The following is a 16506-nucleotide window of genomic DNA, read 5'->3' as shown; positions in this document are numbered from 1 at the left end:
TAAAACTTTCAACAATAAAGATTTTTTATTTTTTAAATAAAAAATTAATTAATTTAATAAAATCTCCAACCCTCTAATGAAGAGCTAAGTCTTTCTGATGTGACTAGCCCCTACCCTGGAAACTATTGTAGAGACCACCTTTAGTCACTTCAGTAGCATAAACTCAGGTATGGTTTAAACTCAGGTATGGTTTATTATGAAGAACAAAAGATACTCCTACCACTTGGGAAATTCCAAGGGTTTTTGAAGCTCTGTGATTGAAGCCAGGGTTAATGACCAGATATATTTTTTATTATATCACATACACAATAAATGGAAGTTATTATTTTAGAAAACAAATAGTAGGCTATAAAAATAACACAAGCATAAAGATGAGAAGTAGAGAAAAACATCAAAAGCATCACAAAAGAAGCAATAGAACAAATTGAGTATGAAGGTTCAAGTCTAGATGAATAAATAGACAAAAGCAGATATATCCAGGTGGAAAATTAAGCTGGAATTGAGAATGAATTTAATGCTAGCCCAGTTGAGACCAAAGGCAATGACCAGGGATTTCAAACAGACACAGGACAGATATGAATCTAGAGATAGGAGAGCACATGGCCAGAATTAGTTGTCAGAGTTATCCACATAGTTAAGATACCCCACTTACCCCCAAAGCCTTCACTACTCAAAGGATACCTGCTAATGATCTCATATAAGCATCTATCTGAGTTAAATAAAAACAAGATATTGTACACAGCATCAAAAGGGCTGAACTCTAGAACGTTGGACTTTAAACAAAATGGTACCTCATTTTTGACATAAAGATTCAAAAAGAATCTCATGACCAAATTCGAAACATAAATGCCAGGTTTTGTTCTTTGACCAAAATGTACCATTTTATTTTCTATCAACAGGAAACTTACAATGCATCTCTCTAATAGAAATGTTTATTTTTCAAAGAAATGTTTATGAAACAACTATAGAACACTTCAACAACAGCAATATAAACAGAAATGTGAATGATCTATTCACAGAAGCTTCCTGTTCAGATTCATGAAGCAGGATGAACACTCTAGACATAGAAACCATTACAAAGACTTACTCAAAGCTTTTAGAAAGTACATTCAATAACTAGAAACTGCCTTGTTAATGGTCCATAGTTCAGAAGCATCACAATTTATTTTCCCCCACACTGCACACATCATCTCATCCTTTTGTTGCTAGCTTCTCAGAAAAAGAGTCCCAACTCTGTCTTTCAGCCAGTGAAGATGACAAATGGGAGAAGAAAGGGAAAATGGAGTTTGGAACAGCATACCGGGCTAGTAAGATGGTTCACAGTATAAAAAGGCTATCATGGGCCATGGAACTGAGACATTCAAGTACTAACTGGATTAATTAACAGGCTTATTAACTCAGGAATCCAGGAGGATGGTAATGGTCACAATACTTAATATAAATATAGGAATGCCGGAAGAGTAAAGCTAGAGCCCAAGATATGTCCCATCCATCCATCCTCCTCATTCCCCTTCCCAGTCTAGGGAGAGCAAGAGACAGCAATGTTAAAACTGGTCAGGCCCTTGAAACTTCAGCTTTTCCCTAATAGCAATACCCCTGGCTAGAATATGGACAGGGAGGACAAAATCTGAGCGTAGATCCCAATCTCCAGAAGAAATAGAATAAGGGGCAGCTCCCCTCCACACACTAAATAACACTTGGAGTATTCAAGTTCCAAAGATAGCTATAGGAACTCAAAGAAAGCAGGCATGCATCTACTAATTTACTCTGATTCTAAAGACAAATTACAAGGACCATTTTATTTTGCATAAAACTTTAAAAAATGTTTGTATTAGGCAAACTGCTGCTTTTGTTTATAGTATTTAATTTAGTTATATCAAAATGAATGTATAAACCAGTTATAACTATAGATATCTACCTATGTGTAAACTCCTTGTTGTTCACAAGATAGACATTTTCCACTGAGGCTTATTTTCATTATCCTAAACCAGTGGTCGGCAAACTGCGGCTCGCGAGCCACATGCGGCTCTTTGGCCCCTTGAGTGTGGCTCTTCCACAAAATACCACGTGCGGACGCACATGTACAGTGAGATTGAAACTTCGTGGCCCGTGCGCAGAAGTCGGTATTTTGTGGAAGAGCCACACTCAAGGGGCCAAAGAGCCACATGTGGCTCACGAGCCGCAGTTTGCCGACCACTGTCCTAAACTAATAGTAGCCGAGGATGCCCTTGGATTGAACCATTCCCTAACTTGTTCCAATTACATAACCCGCAGAAGGCTCAGATCTTCCCCAGATCACTGCTAATTTCTGAGGAGCTTAAATTCTCTCAGCCTCTAAGGAGAGAAGGTAACTGACTCAACCAATTCACCAATTCTACCCTGCTCCTGTCCACTCTCGCCCTCAAACCCACCAAAAAATCCTTAAGTAAAAACATTTGTAAATACTAAGGGTCAGAGGGACTGGTCAATTTAAACAGATATATCCTTGAGCCATTTTTCCTGCTCCTCTCTCTTCTTCAATTATCCCACATCCCTACTCACCCTGAAATTGTCTTTGAAAATCCAAATGGTCAACCCTAGGTTAAGCAAAATTAAGCCCTTTCCAGTTCCTACTCCCTGGTGAGCATGCCCACAACTATCAAGATGCTCAGCTCTAAAGCCTTCCATCCATCAGGATCCACCCTCCAAATTTTTTAAGGCAAAAAGGTAATTCTGTTACCCTGCTGAGCCACATTTCCAGTCCTAATGTTTCTTCCTAGTACAAAGGCAGGCAGAGCAGGATCTTCTCAATCAATGTTTACTGAGCTGAATTAGCAGGCTGCTGTTCTGAACTAATTGCTCACCAGATCAAACCCTACATTTCCTACCAGATCAAACTCTACATTTCCCTTACTCTGAGCAGCAAGGTCACTTGCATGTTAAAAATGTTCTTCTTTCCAAAAATAACTATTGTCAGTTACATTCTTCCATTTTTTCCAGTTAGTGCCAGGGACATTTTATAACCTAACAACCAAGTAAAAAGTCCCCTCATTTTTTTTTATTTTTTTTTACAGATTAAGATATTAAGTCTCAGGAAGATAAAATTAGGTGCTCACAGCTTTCTAATAATAAAAAAACAGAGTTCTTAAGATGTATGAGGTACTGTGAGAAGTGTTTTACTTGCAACATCTCTTTTAATCCTCACAACAACCACAGCAGAAAAACAGCGCTGTGACCCCTTTTTATAGTGGGTAAACTGACTTAGGTTAAAAAATAAAATTCCCTTCTCTAAGTCACAATGACAGTAAATGCTACGCAAGCTCATTAGGCTAAGTTCAGAGTTCAAGTTAAAAGATAATTTAAACAAACCAACAAAAGGGTAACACTGTGTCTCCCATATTAATATAACTGAAAAGAAGATATTGTGGGATAATTGAAGAAGAGAGAGGAGCAGGAAAAATGGCTCAAGGATATATCTGTTTAAATTGACCAGTAATTACAAAACAAATAAGATGTGCCATCTCATTCAAAAGCAAATGCAAAGAGCACAAACATAGAAGCAATGGGGAATGAGGATATGAGTTTGCTTAATAGATCTAAAAAGGGCTTCATCCACAAAAGAGGAAAAGAAATCAATTGTACCTCCAACCTACAAATTTCATTTGCATGTCTAAGGACAGGATTATTTGCATTGCTGTCAGGTATTCACAACTTATAAAGTTGTAAGATAAATTAAAAAACAGTAAAAGCTGCAGACGCTATAGAATAGATCTCCAGGAAAAGTGCTCTAGATATCAACTCATTTCCATAGAAGACACCCAGTAATCCTTCTGGTACATTTCAAAGATTTCCACAAATTCTCCTTACATAGCTCTGAATCACTATGCACATGCCTATTTCTTTGTTTAGAAAATAACGCACAGCTTCAAGATCTCTAACAACCACTAGAAAAACTGAGTTAGTCCCCTCCATAAAACCAATCTTTCATTAAGATAAATTTTTCTCTATCCCAGACTAAGCCAGAAATTTAGGCTTACTATGAATTTATAAATAAATGCAGAAATAAATTAATTCATTAGATGGTCAAGCTTCCTAAGAGATCTAAAACTAATAAGTGTTTGGTTTTACTGAACAGTGACCCTCAGAATTACTCTCTGGTAATGACAGTTAAATTGTCACTTCCAAGTAACTGACCCAAAAATTAACTTCATTAAGTATCTTAATTTCCACTCTGTTTTCTTCTCTAAGGAAGCATAAAAAGTTACTGAACAGAAACCTCTTTTAAAATGAAGTAGGGAGGCCATTAAGTGGGAGCTCTCACGTCCTATGTCATGGTAAAGCACAATAGGAAGAACTCTTTGTAGCAGCCTTCCCAACATCCTCTTCTCCTCTATAAGAGTTTCCTCTACTTTATTTTAGCAGACTTGCACATGGCCCGCCATGGTTGCATGTTCCAGACTGCAATTCTTTGTTGTTCCTGAATAAGTCAATTTTTCCGAAGAAATAGCTGGCTGACTTTTTGTTTAGTCAGCAAAAGTAATCCCAATCTAATTTACACCTCCAGTAAAATCAAGTAAATGTACTTTTCCCTAAGACTGTGAAGGTGGAGAGAAGGTGAACTAGCCAGGGACCTTGGGACTCCTGGAACAACACAATGTTGAGTACCCTGGATTTTCCTTTTGTATCATATATCACATGGACAGAGCTGAAGAAGCCAATAATCCAGAAATGCTAAAGGGGGACAACAACAAAAAAGTCCCTGTTTTTCCAAAGGACCAAGAACAGCATAGCAAAACAGATAACTTTTATATAATAACCACTGCACTTCAGGAAAAAAAAATCAAAAAAAAGCACAGCACACACTCCTACAGAAAAAAACTGACCCACCTGACCCATGACAGCAAATGCCAAGGAGGGAACCTAAACTTTCACTCTCACCAGGCTGTAATGTTGTGCCTTGGCATGACCCACCCCAACCCCCTATCCCTGCAGGGGTAATACCAAAGGCCAGACTTTCTTCCCTGCCAGGTGGTAGGTAGTAAGACCCACTTCCCCTGTCACCCTATCTATGGAGACCCCCAGAGAGCCTGAACTTCACTCCCACGACAGTAATGAAGCATCTCTTCTGATCCCCATGGAGATGGTATGAGACAAGGTCCAGTACAGTCAGGACTTTCACTCTTCCCAAGGGTGTCAGTGGAGACCATGTGAAGAACAGTACGGAAGCAAGGTAGCATCAGAGGAGGACTAGAAAGAAACTGAAACTTCCACCCCTGCCTAGCAGCCATGAGGAGTCCCATTCTGTGTGTCAATGGACCAATTCCTTGAAAGCTCACAACTTACTCAAAATGGAAATAGATAATCTGAATAACCCTGTAACTAGTAAGGAAACTGAATTCGTAATTAAAACTTTCCTAGAAAAGAAATCACCTGGCCCACATTGTTTCATTAGAGAATTCTACCAAATGTTTAAAGAATTAATACAATCTCTTCCAGAAAACATAAGAATAAAGAGTACTTCTCAATTCACTTTATGAAGCTAGTATTATCCTGATGAAAAAACCAAGAAAAGGACAGTACAAAAAAACAAAAATTACAGACCAATACATGAATATAGACACCAAACTCCTTAGCATATTAGCAAATAGAATTCAGCAATATATAAAAAGCTGAATTTAATCCACGGATAGAAGTTTAGTTCAATATTCAAGAATCAATTAATGTAATCCACAATATTAACAAACTAAAAAAATTACATTATATGATCATATGAATCTATACAGAAAAACTATTCGATAAAATTCAATACCTGTTCCTGAGAAAAACTCTCAAGAAAATAAAAAAAGGAAATAAAGGGGAACTTTTTCAATTAGCTAAGGAGTATCTACAAAAAAAACCTAGAACTAATATTATTACACTTATTGATACAAGACAAAATGCATAATGCAATGCCCCTATTATCGGCAAAAATATTTTAAAAAATAATACTTCTAAGAAAGTGCTTGTACTACAACAGGAGAGCAGAAACAGTAAGCCACAGACAAAGCTACCTTCCCCAAGATACCTAAACATTCCTGTGGAGGAAGAGTCACTGTAAGGGTTAAACAATACTTTCACTAGCCACAGAGAGTCCTAAGAATGGGTGCCCCCACTCACTTCTGTTCCCTCATCATTCCCTTATTCCTATCTTTTATCCATCATTTGCTTTGTGACATCACTGGATACCAGCTCACCAACATGCTATCTCCCTGCTCCACTAGTTTTCCCAAGGGGATAAACTATACGCTAATAAACATAAAATGGAGGTGGATCTTCTATTTGAGATGGAAAACTAAGCATAGCCTAAATCTTCCTTTATCATCCTTAGAACAGTAATTTACTTCCTCTGGGGAAGTGAACAATTTATCTTTTCAGAAACCTGAACTGTGAAAGACTGCTGGTTAATCATCTCCAGGCAGCTTTCACTGATGGCTGCTCCTCAGAAGTCCTTCCATCTGCCTCCCAGTTATCACAGGAGTATCGCCATGGCCCTCTGCCAGATGGAGAGGACAGGTACAGAGGCACAATGACCACTTTGTCAAATCAGACTGAGGCCCACAAAGGCCTCCTTTGAGCTTTACCTCACTGCCACCGGGAGCTCACCAAAGGCTGTTCTTAGCTCTACCGTGACATTCAAAATCCTGCAGCCAAAGGAATTAATTCCAGTCCTCATTATCCAAGAGCAATCAGCACAGTAGGGTTAAGTCCACACAGTAATTTCTCCTAAACATGGACCACATTTCTTAATGATGAGAAAGAGATTTGATTAGAGTTTTCCCAAAAAGAAAAGCAAAATGTAAATTTATTTTCATAATGTATCTTATATTTAACAAAGTGTAGGTTACACTTGCAACTATGCACTAATTCTTAAGACAAAAAACTAATCAAGTGGTAGAGTTTGGGACATAATTTTGTGAAAAGTTGTAAAACAGCACATGACAACCTTGATTTCACATTTGCCCTTTGCAAAAAAATTATATAAAAGTCACTTTTACCCTTAACAATTTAGTAGACTCTGCTTTTATAAAAAACTTTTAAAAATTAAAAAATAAGTCATTTTTGAAAAAAAAAACAAACTAGATACATTTCATCATTTATTCCTCTAGAGCCTCTGATACACCTTAAAAAAAAAATTAAACACTCTCTCATCATTACCCTGCTGGTTTTCTTCATCAAAAGTTAACTGGTCTAACTGCCAAATTCTCACTAGACTTATGCCTCTTTTTAAATTAAACTATTACAGTAAAGTACACAAATCTTAGGTTTGCAACTTGAATTCTCACATGTACATACATCCCTGTAACCTCCATTCATCTCAAGATAGAAAACATTTCCAGCTTCTCAGAAGGAGATGTCCCTTCCTAGCTAGTCATTACCACCACCACCACCCAAAGGAACCACTATTCTGACTACATCTACCACCAGGAAATAGTTGTACCTGTTTTTGAACTTCAGCTAAATGAAATCATATAGTGCTTATGTTTTGAGCAGTTTTCAACCTTGCTCTGAATTAATAAAATCCTGCATCCTTGCAAGATTTGCAATTTCACCTGGCAGTCGATTTGGAATGCATGTTGTTGGGTGCTAGACAACTCTAGTGTTATGAATGTTACAGTGGAGATTAGCTTTAGAACTAGAGAATTCATTTATGATTAGTTCCATATTATAACAACTTCTGCATAAATATAATAAAAACAATGTAAAAAAAAGGAAAACACTCAAATACCCATTATTCTTGCATTTTACCCCAACATGACTTAGATAATTCTTCCCACTCCTTTTGTGTGGCTTTTCTCCCATCTCCAATGGAGCCAACTTTATACTAGACACTGCAGATTTTTACCATATAATTAACGTTTTCTGTAATCTCAGAAATCAGAGACTTAGAGGAAGTTATAAGCCTGGGTTTATTACATATTATTTGACCCAACAACCTTAAAGGGTTTACAATACTCCCAAAACCCAGTAACAAAAACTGCCTGCTCCATCCTTTTTCCTAAATCAGTTAACAATATCTCCCATCTTTAACCATATAGAGAAAACAACAACAAAAAAAACCTCACTTTTCTCTTTACTATCAGCAGGTCTTCCCCTCCCCCACCTCATTATTCTTTCCACCAGTCAATCTTCCATTCAAAATGTGTGTGGTGGACACTGAACACAGCCAGTGGCCTGATACACTCCCTCACTATCTCTTGTCTGGAGTATGGAAACTGTCCTACTTCACTAGTCTCCTCCTTACACTGTCTTTCACCCTGTCATCCTGTTACTCATCTGATTAAGATCTTTCTACAGGTCCCGCTGCCCATAGGATAAAGTCACTCTCTTAGCTGAGAATTCACAACTTGGCCCTACCTTTCCTGGCTTCTCTCCCCGCAACTCCTGCAAAACTTTGGTCTGACCCCTAGACATTCAAGCACTCTTACTCCCCCTGAGGCTGCATTGCTTCCTCCTTTGGCTAGAAGCCCCTTCTCCTTTATCCTGCAGTCAGCTCCCTTCCTTTCCTGGTCAGTGCCACCCCAGCAAAAGCAACTATTCCCTGAATGTGTTCCCACAGCCCTCTGTACCCACCACAACTACATCATACTGCATTAGCTAATCATTTATTTGTTTGTCTCATTCACTCGTCTACAAACTTCTAGACCCAGGGGTTCTCCCTGGCCTCCTGAAGGATAAGGTCAGGATTTAATCTTTACATCCCAAGAACTTGGCAGGACAATTCCATAAAGACTCAATGAAAAAAAAAAAAAAAAGAATGTCCCTGCCTCTTTTATTCATGTAATCTTTTTTCTATAAATAGAAACTTAAAAAATTAAGTTTTCCTTTAAAAGCCACCAGCAAATTATTTTAAAGAGTTTAATAAAAACTAAAATATCCCTTATTGATTTGTGCTTCCTGTTAGAAATTAGTCACAGCTCTTTGTTTCAAAATACCTTTTAAAATAATGGATATCAAAGGTAGAATGAATATGCCACTTAACTAAAGTAACTGTAGTCATCACCATATAAATCACTATTAGATGCCAATGGAATGAGTCAGTTATTATTTATACAACTAAAAGATCACAAACAAAATTACGTCAATGAAAAATTTGTTCATATGTATCCCCTTAACACGTAACATATCTGCATGGTGGTTAAGAACATAAGCTGGAATCACAATGCTAGTTGTGCGACTTGGGGCAAATAACCTAAATTTTCAATGTGCCTCAGTTTTCTCATCTGTAAAACAAAGATGACCAAACCAGCCACTTGACAATGTTTCTGGGTAACTGAGTTAGCTCATATAAGGCCCTTGGGACAGTGCCTGGCAGAGTAAAAGTGTAGTGATAATCAGTGTCCACTGTTAACGTAGAGGTGTTGTTTTTTACTCACAACAGTACAATGAGATCATGTGGACAATGCTATACCCATTTCAGAGGTAAGGTACTAACAGAGAGGTCATGACGTCCCTAAGCTATTGGAAGTGGCACAGTAGGAACTGGAAACCATACCTCACCCCAAGTCAAAGTGAGCAAACCTCCACAGATCCAGTTAGGAAGAAAGATTCTCGTGGGTTTTCGGCATGTTTTACTCTTGCCAGCAACAGCCAGCCTAAACACCTGGTGGGAACAGGGGTCCTACCCCATTTGCTCAGGCGAAAATCAGGTAGGGGAAGCCTCGCTGTCACCGTGTCTGACACGCAGCCGGCATCACGCAGCTTCTGATGACCGGAACACGCGGTGCCACTGCGCCTTGCTCAGTAACAGAAGCACGGCACTCGCAGAACCAAGCCTACTGCCGAAAAGAGAAGTCCATCAACAGCATGCATAGCATGCATACTGTCACATCAGAGCACAACGAGCCCAGAGACTTAAAAAGGGGGAAAGAATTTAAAACGAGTAATTTTCTCTTACTCTAAAAAAAAAAACACAGAACAGTTTTGCAAAAAGAACTTCCATCAGGACAAGTTTTCGATGTTTGTAAACTAACCCAACTTAGTGATATTTCATGACATGGCTGGACAATATTTCACCTCCCTAAGACCTTCACCAATATTGTATTTTCAGTCGTTTCCTGGGCTTACCCTGAATCCCAATCCTCAGCCTTCATTCTAGTCACGTGCACATGGACTATAGTTAATGAGCTTCGAGGGCAGATGCCAGGCTCCGGACGAACCCACCTGCACCAGGGACGAGGCTGCAAAAACATCACCAAAACCACACCCGAGTGCCCTCCCTTTATCTGTCTTCTCCTCAAATGGGCAAGCGTAAGTCAGGATATATGCCTTCATGGTCAGACTGGGCATCGGCCCCTGAGGAAGGCCTACCTTCCCTTCGCTGTCCCTGCCACTCGGGCACCTACAGGTAGGTGTCTGGCACCTGGAAGATACACCGACGGCGCAGCCCCAGACCCTACTTCGACAGCTCACGCCAGGGACTCGCACACGGCGGCCTCTTGGACGCGTTGCCCCTGGGATTGAAAGGCGGGAGAGCTCCGACTGCGTGCGGGGCCGGGCAGCTCCCAGGCCCGCCGAGGTCCGAGGTCGGGCGCAGGAAGGTGTTGCTGTTCACTCCTAATCAGCGACAGGTCACCAGGCCCGCCACATCCCGGCGGCCACCGCGCCCTCGCGACCCGACTCGCGCGGCCCCCCACGCCTCCTCCTGCCTCCGGGAACCGCTTCCCCGCGCTTCCTCTTACCTGCTGCTCCGGGACCCCAATTCCCGGTCAGGTAGGTGCCCGTTAGCCCGGCCGTAGCCCGAGAGGCCGGCCCTCAGGGGGGAAAGAGCCCGCAGTGCCGCTCCCCCTCACCACCTCAGGGATCCCCCAGCGGCCGCCGCCATTTTCCCCGCGCCGCAAACCCCACCTGACAGTTCCCGTCGCCCACCTGTGACCAGCTGGACGCGCGACCCCGCAGGCGGCGCGTGCGCGAGCTGGGGAATCCGTGGGGGTCACAACCTCCAGGCGAACCCGCCGCTAATTCATCCCGAAGCGGGAGGCGCCCAGACCGTCGCCCTAGTAAGGCGTCCCAACAGGCTTTATTCTGATTGGCTGCGAGCGCCGTGACGCGGAGGCGTCCCCGGCTGCGTGGGAAGCCGGGTCCCCGGCGCCCCGCCCCTGCTCCCCGGCCGGGGCACCCCGGGCGCCGGTCCGCGAGAGCTCCCTTAAAGGACCCGCGCTCTTTTCCTCTAGATGAGGGACCGAGGGAGCCAGCGATGTAGGGAAGAGAAACAATTGGAATGGGAACTCTCACAGGGCATGGCCCCAACGGACTGACGGCCCCGTCAGCTTCTAGAGTTTCAGATGGAAAACAAACCCGAGGAATTTAATTTACAAGCCCATTTACTAAGGCGGGGTCGCGGGGCCAAGCAGAGGGAGCAGCAGACCCCAGCAGGTGCAGTGCTTCCCAGAGCAGAGGCGTCTCCTCTGCGCAGCAGCCTTTCCCCTACCCCGGTGAGATGCACCCATCACCTACCGGGCAGGTCTGTCCCTCACCTGCTACACAGAAAGCTCCGCAATAGTGGGGACCGGTTAAACCTCTTTTGTTGTTGTTATTGTTAATCCTCACTCGAAGATATTTTTCCAATGTTTTTTAGAGAAATGGAAGAGGAGAGACAAAAACATCCATGTGAGAGAGACATGGATTGGTTGCTCATCCCCCCCCCAACACACACACACACACGCACACACACACACACACACACACACGTGCCCCGACCAGGGCTTGGGATCAGCCTGCAACCAGGTATGAGCCCTTGACTGGAATGGACCAAACAATGCCTTCCTCCTGCTGACCTTCAACAACTATTCACTGATTAAAACCTTAAAAAGAATGAAATATAGCCACACATCACACACACACAGCCTCTCAGTCATTCGGGTATGTTTGTGAATTTTATTTGTTTTCAGTCAACGAGGGGAAAGGGGTGGAAGTACATGGTTCCTGTCCTCCCAAAATTTCTGGTGTGACAGTAATGAATACCTAGGTTAGGGGTGCATGGCTTCAATATGACTAACTTACATCCCCAAGTTCTCTGGGCACCAAATTGCCCCTTTCCTAGGTCAGCTTCATAACCTCTCCCCCTGTGTTCAGAAAGACTGAAATATTTAAGATGTGCTCAAATAGCATTAGGAAAGGTCGATAAACTCTAACAGGGACACCTGTTAGTTACCTCTGTGAACTGGAGCCACATTATTTTTTTAATTTTCCTTTTTTTTCATTTTTTGTGTTTTGTTCTTTTTGTTGTTGTTTTTCAAGCCACATTTGTATATTTAAAATGAGATTGCTAGAATAAAAGATCTCTAACTTTTCTTTCCCACATGCCTACACATTTTTAAGTTTCTTGATGTGAGAGACGGGGTGGGGAGGGAACCCCTGAAGGCCCTGGAGATGGGTTTTGAAATCAGGAATTATGTAATAGTTCATCTCTGCATCTCTGTAACTGATCAGACCTGCCAACTGGAAAAAGAACTCCACACATTTGAATATAGTGGATGTTGAATACCGGTTAACTGACTGGAATGAATCATCCGGGTTCTTTATTTCACCGTTTAGCCTGTGGCCTTTCTTGGGGTGAAGTGGTGGAACCTGAGGAAAAGGATGAAAACTGTGGGGTCCAAGGGTGTTAGCTCTTTTTTACCCCAAGTACTCCTGACACCCACCACATGTGTGGGTTTTCCACACCAAGGAATTCTCCAGTTCTCCATGGACACCAACTGGGTGCCCCTACAATGTAATTCAGTTCTGCCACTGGCTACGCCAATAATGCAATACTATTTCCCATAGTGGCTGCACCAATTAACATTCACACCAAAACACACACACACACACAAAACATTCCAACCGACAGAGCACGAGGGTTCTTTTTCTTCACAGCCCCAGCAGTTGCTATCTCTTATCTTCTGAGTTCTACTTGTTCCCTCTTTGGGCTATGACTTTGACGTTGGAGATTTGCCTAAGAACAGGTCAGCCTTCTCTGAAGTTCTGCCACTCTTACAGCGAAGCCCTAGGTCTGATCTTCAGCTCTGGCTGCCTCTGCCTGCAGACAAGATTCTTTAAATGCTGCTAACGAAGCCTTCTGACTCTCACACAGTGCTTGCTTAGCCACAGTCACCTAGTTCCACAATCCTTATAAATACTAGTTTCCCCCAGACCCCTCAAGCCCAGCGAGTTTGCACCAGCTAGTGCATCCTCTGTGGTCTGCATCCTTTCCTGGTTCACCAGGAGTAATCTGCCCCCACGTCAGGAGCAATGGGGTGATACTCATGGCCCTCCGGCCATCAAACGATTTTCCTTCAGAATCCCATCTCTGCAGTTGGCTTCCTAGAAGCAGCAGCTGAAGCAGGGACTCTGGTCTAGGTGGATTTTTTTGAGGAAATGCTTTCAAAAGAAAGGGAGTGACAGAAGCAGGATACGTGACCGGAGAGAGAAAGTAGGTAAGGCTATGGTGTCAGCTGGAGATTAACTTCAGCCTGATCTCTGGGAAGCTCTGGAGCGTGAATGACACCACTGGATTATTCAACCTTGGGGCAAGGGGCCAACCTCTTATATGTGTAATCAGTCAGTTATCAGTAATCAGGCTGCCTGAGAGTAGGGATGCATAACCAGCTGGGGAAAGTAGCTCCTGTTTGGTTAAGGTCCTTGGAGAAAGGGGGCAGCTGTGAGCCATTAGCCACAAATGCTGGAAGCAGCAGAGGGAGGGGGAGGGGTCCCCCATCTAGGAGGGGCATCAACAACAATATATATGTAATCATATATATCATTACAGACACAACATAAATGCTAATAAATCTTTTCTTTTCAAACAGTGCATATATGATTGTATATGCCTAGAACATCTGGGAAGGCTATGCAGCATAGAAACCATTGCAGTAGTTGCCTCTGGGAAGAAAAATTGGCCACCAGTAAACTGCCACATTAATGTATTTCCTTCTGTACTGTCCGAACTTTAGCCAGATGTAGGTATCACTGTTTTAATTTGGGGGAGAGAAAAATTAAAAGCTTCTTTGATGTGCCAGTGAGCTTAAGAGATGGTGTTAACCTGCTCTGCTGCTCAGAAGGCTAATCTCCCACACGTTTCTGAACCTCCCGACTCCTACAACAGAGTCTCACAGCTGATGAATTGTTCCACTTCATAAGCCGTTGATTTAACAGTCACATTTAATAGGGCCCTCTCTGCAATGCTCAGGGAGACACTGTGACAAGCAGGAATCCCTGAGTCCTTGTTCTTATTGTACTTTTATGATTACTGGGGTACTCTCCGTGCCCATGTCATTACTTCCTCCTCTTCAAAATGTGACAGTAATAAGGCAAAACCTGTCCTCAAATAACAGATCTCAGCAGAGAGCCAAGGAAGCGCTGCTACAAGAATTGGAACAACTCTCTTCAATGGCATTAAGTGGAAGGAGCAATGCTGGCAGAGGCCACGGACACCTGCCTGGAGGCCCAGGGCTCCCATTTCTCACAGCCCCCTGTTTCAAAACTCCCTGGGGCCTTAGCAAGTTTGGCTCAGTGGATAGAGCCTTGGCCTGTGGACTGATCCCGGGTTTGACTCTGGTCAAGGGCACATGCCCAGGTTGAAAGCTCAATCCCCAGTAGGGGGCATGCAGGAGGCAGCCGATCAATGATTCTCTCTCGTCACTGGGGAGAAGAGACAGGGAATAAGATTATGTATGCCTAGCTGCTGCTAAGCCTTCTCAAACTCTGAAAGAATAACAGGATAACTCCCTGTGGACTAAAAGGCATCTCTGGTCAGCCTTGGTCTTGAAGAAAGTCTTGGCTTAATAGTCCTTTTCCGGAGAGCAGGTTGCCTAACTTAGTGAAGAAGTTGCACCATGTGTATGTTTTCCATCCCATTCCTCTGACCTCATCCTCTTAGATTTGTTTTCCGCAAAGCCAATTTAACAGTTGTATCTCAGACTCAGGCTCAAAAACCTCTCGGATGAGTTGTCACACTTGTATCCTACTCTCACCGCACCCTAGCATAACCACGTGTACATGTTTATCTAGATTAAAAGATGGTGAGAACATCAAGAGAGAATATTGGGAGAGCTATGGGTATATTGACTACTTATTATCTCATCCTAATCCAGTGATGGCGAACCTATGACACGTGTGTCAGAGGTGACATGCAAACTCATTTTTTTGGTTGATTTTTCTTTGTTAAATGGCATTTAAATATATAAAATAGATATCAAGAATATAACTCTTTGTTTTACTATGGTTGCAAATATCAAAAAATTTCTATATGTGACATGGCACCAGAGTTAAGTTAGGGTTTTTCAAAATGCTGACACACCGAGCTCAAAAGGTTCGCCATCACTGTCCTAATCTCTAATTTATTATTGCAGTTCTTCCAGAACACTAATATTTTGCTGTGCTTTTCTCTGAAGTTTTCCCTGCCCCTTTACTTGACCATTGACTGCACCCACTCTGCAGCAACTGTAATGTGTTAAAAGCACAGTGCAACTAATAGAAATAAAGAGTGCAATGTCCCCTCCCCTAAGGTACTCCTTCTAGATGGAGTCTCTCACTGATGGTCAAAGACAAACAACAGGGTTGATGGATGATAGAGGGTTCAGTGGGAATGGGTAGCAATTGGAGAAATAAAACCTTAAAAGAATGGTTCTTTCTCTTGTTCTTTTCCCTTTCTCTTTTTGGAATGACCCACCTGTTGCAACTCCAGTGTGACTGGTTGAATTCGAAGGAACTGGGATCTTCTCTCACCTGTAAGAATGAGCTTCCCTTCTGAAATGCTAATCTACTAGGACTTTATGAAACACTGACAGTGGGGTGGGAGGGAGAAGACTGCTTAGACCTGCCAGTAGGGGAAGGAAATCATGTTGAAAGTGAGAGGAAGGTGATATTATGTTCTTCTTGTGAAAAAGTCAGCCCTTAGATTCTGAGAATATGGGGTTCTCTTAACAGAAATAGGGTGGATGAACAGCTTGGAAAGAAAGGTTCTGAGTTGAATTATATATATGTTGGTTTTATTAATCTTTTTGCTGGACATAAGTAGGTGGATTGTTGGTTCCCAGTAAACTTCTCGTTGGAAATACCCTTAATAACTCACCCCTTTCTCTGGGGAATCCTTTTTCTTTCCCCCACCTTCCCCTCACACCTACACATAAAGCAAAAATGCAGTCATGTGATTTATCTGGAAGCAGCCATTCTCTTACTTGACCCCGTCTTATTGACTTTTATAATGGAATAAGAAGAGCACTTGACTCATTCGGGACCTCTCATGGTCTCCACAGTGATTGGATCTGGGATTGACACATGACTCAGCCTGAGCCTACGAAATAAGGGTGTCCCAACATTCATGCAAGAAGTAATTTTGATAGAAAACACCGGTTTGTAATTAAAAATTGTAATTTTTTTATTGATTCATAAAGTATACAGTGTAGGGTTATGTATGGAATAGCATATCAGGTAAATGGATTATCATGTCTCAATAGCGAGCACCATTAACTGTTATTGCCTGAGCAGCCGCATTAAAGGGTGACGGCA

The 16506-nt window shown here is 42.2% G+C and overlaps 1 protein-coding gene across 3 annotated transcripts in view; it reads right to left on the bottom strand.

The window, feature by feature from the left end:
• Positions 1–11035, bottom strand: part of LCLAT1 (lysocardiolipin acyltransferase 1) — a 117981-nt gene extending 106946 nt beyond the window's left edge. For 2 of the 3 annotated variants that reach the window (XM_006094341.3, XM_014460561.2), the window contains exon 1: positions 10885–11035. The gene's annotated coding sequence lies outside the window, so the exon portion shown is untranslated. Of the gene's footprint in view, positions 1–10697; positions 10860–10884 lie in introns of those variants that run through there. The other variant, XM_006094342.3, reaches the window with a different exon arrangement.
• Between the last annotated feature and the right edge of the window lie 5471 nt (positions 11036–16506).

Source organism: Myotis lucifugus, unplaced genomic scaffold, assembly GCF_000147115.1.
Source record: "Myotis lucifugus unplaced genomic scaffold, Myoluc2.0 scaffold_134, whole genome shotgun sequence".
Classification (NCBI taxonomy): domain Eukaryota; kingdom Metazoa; phylum Chordata; class Mammalia; order Chiroptera; family Vespertilionidae; genus Myotis; species Myotis lucifugus.
The sequence above is the reverse complement of the archived record's forward strand: the minus strand, read 5'-3'. Positions and strand labels throughout refer to the sequence as shown.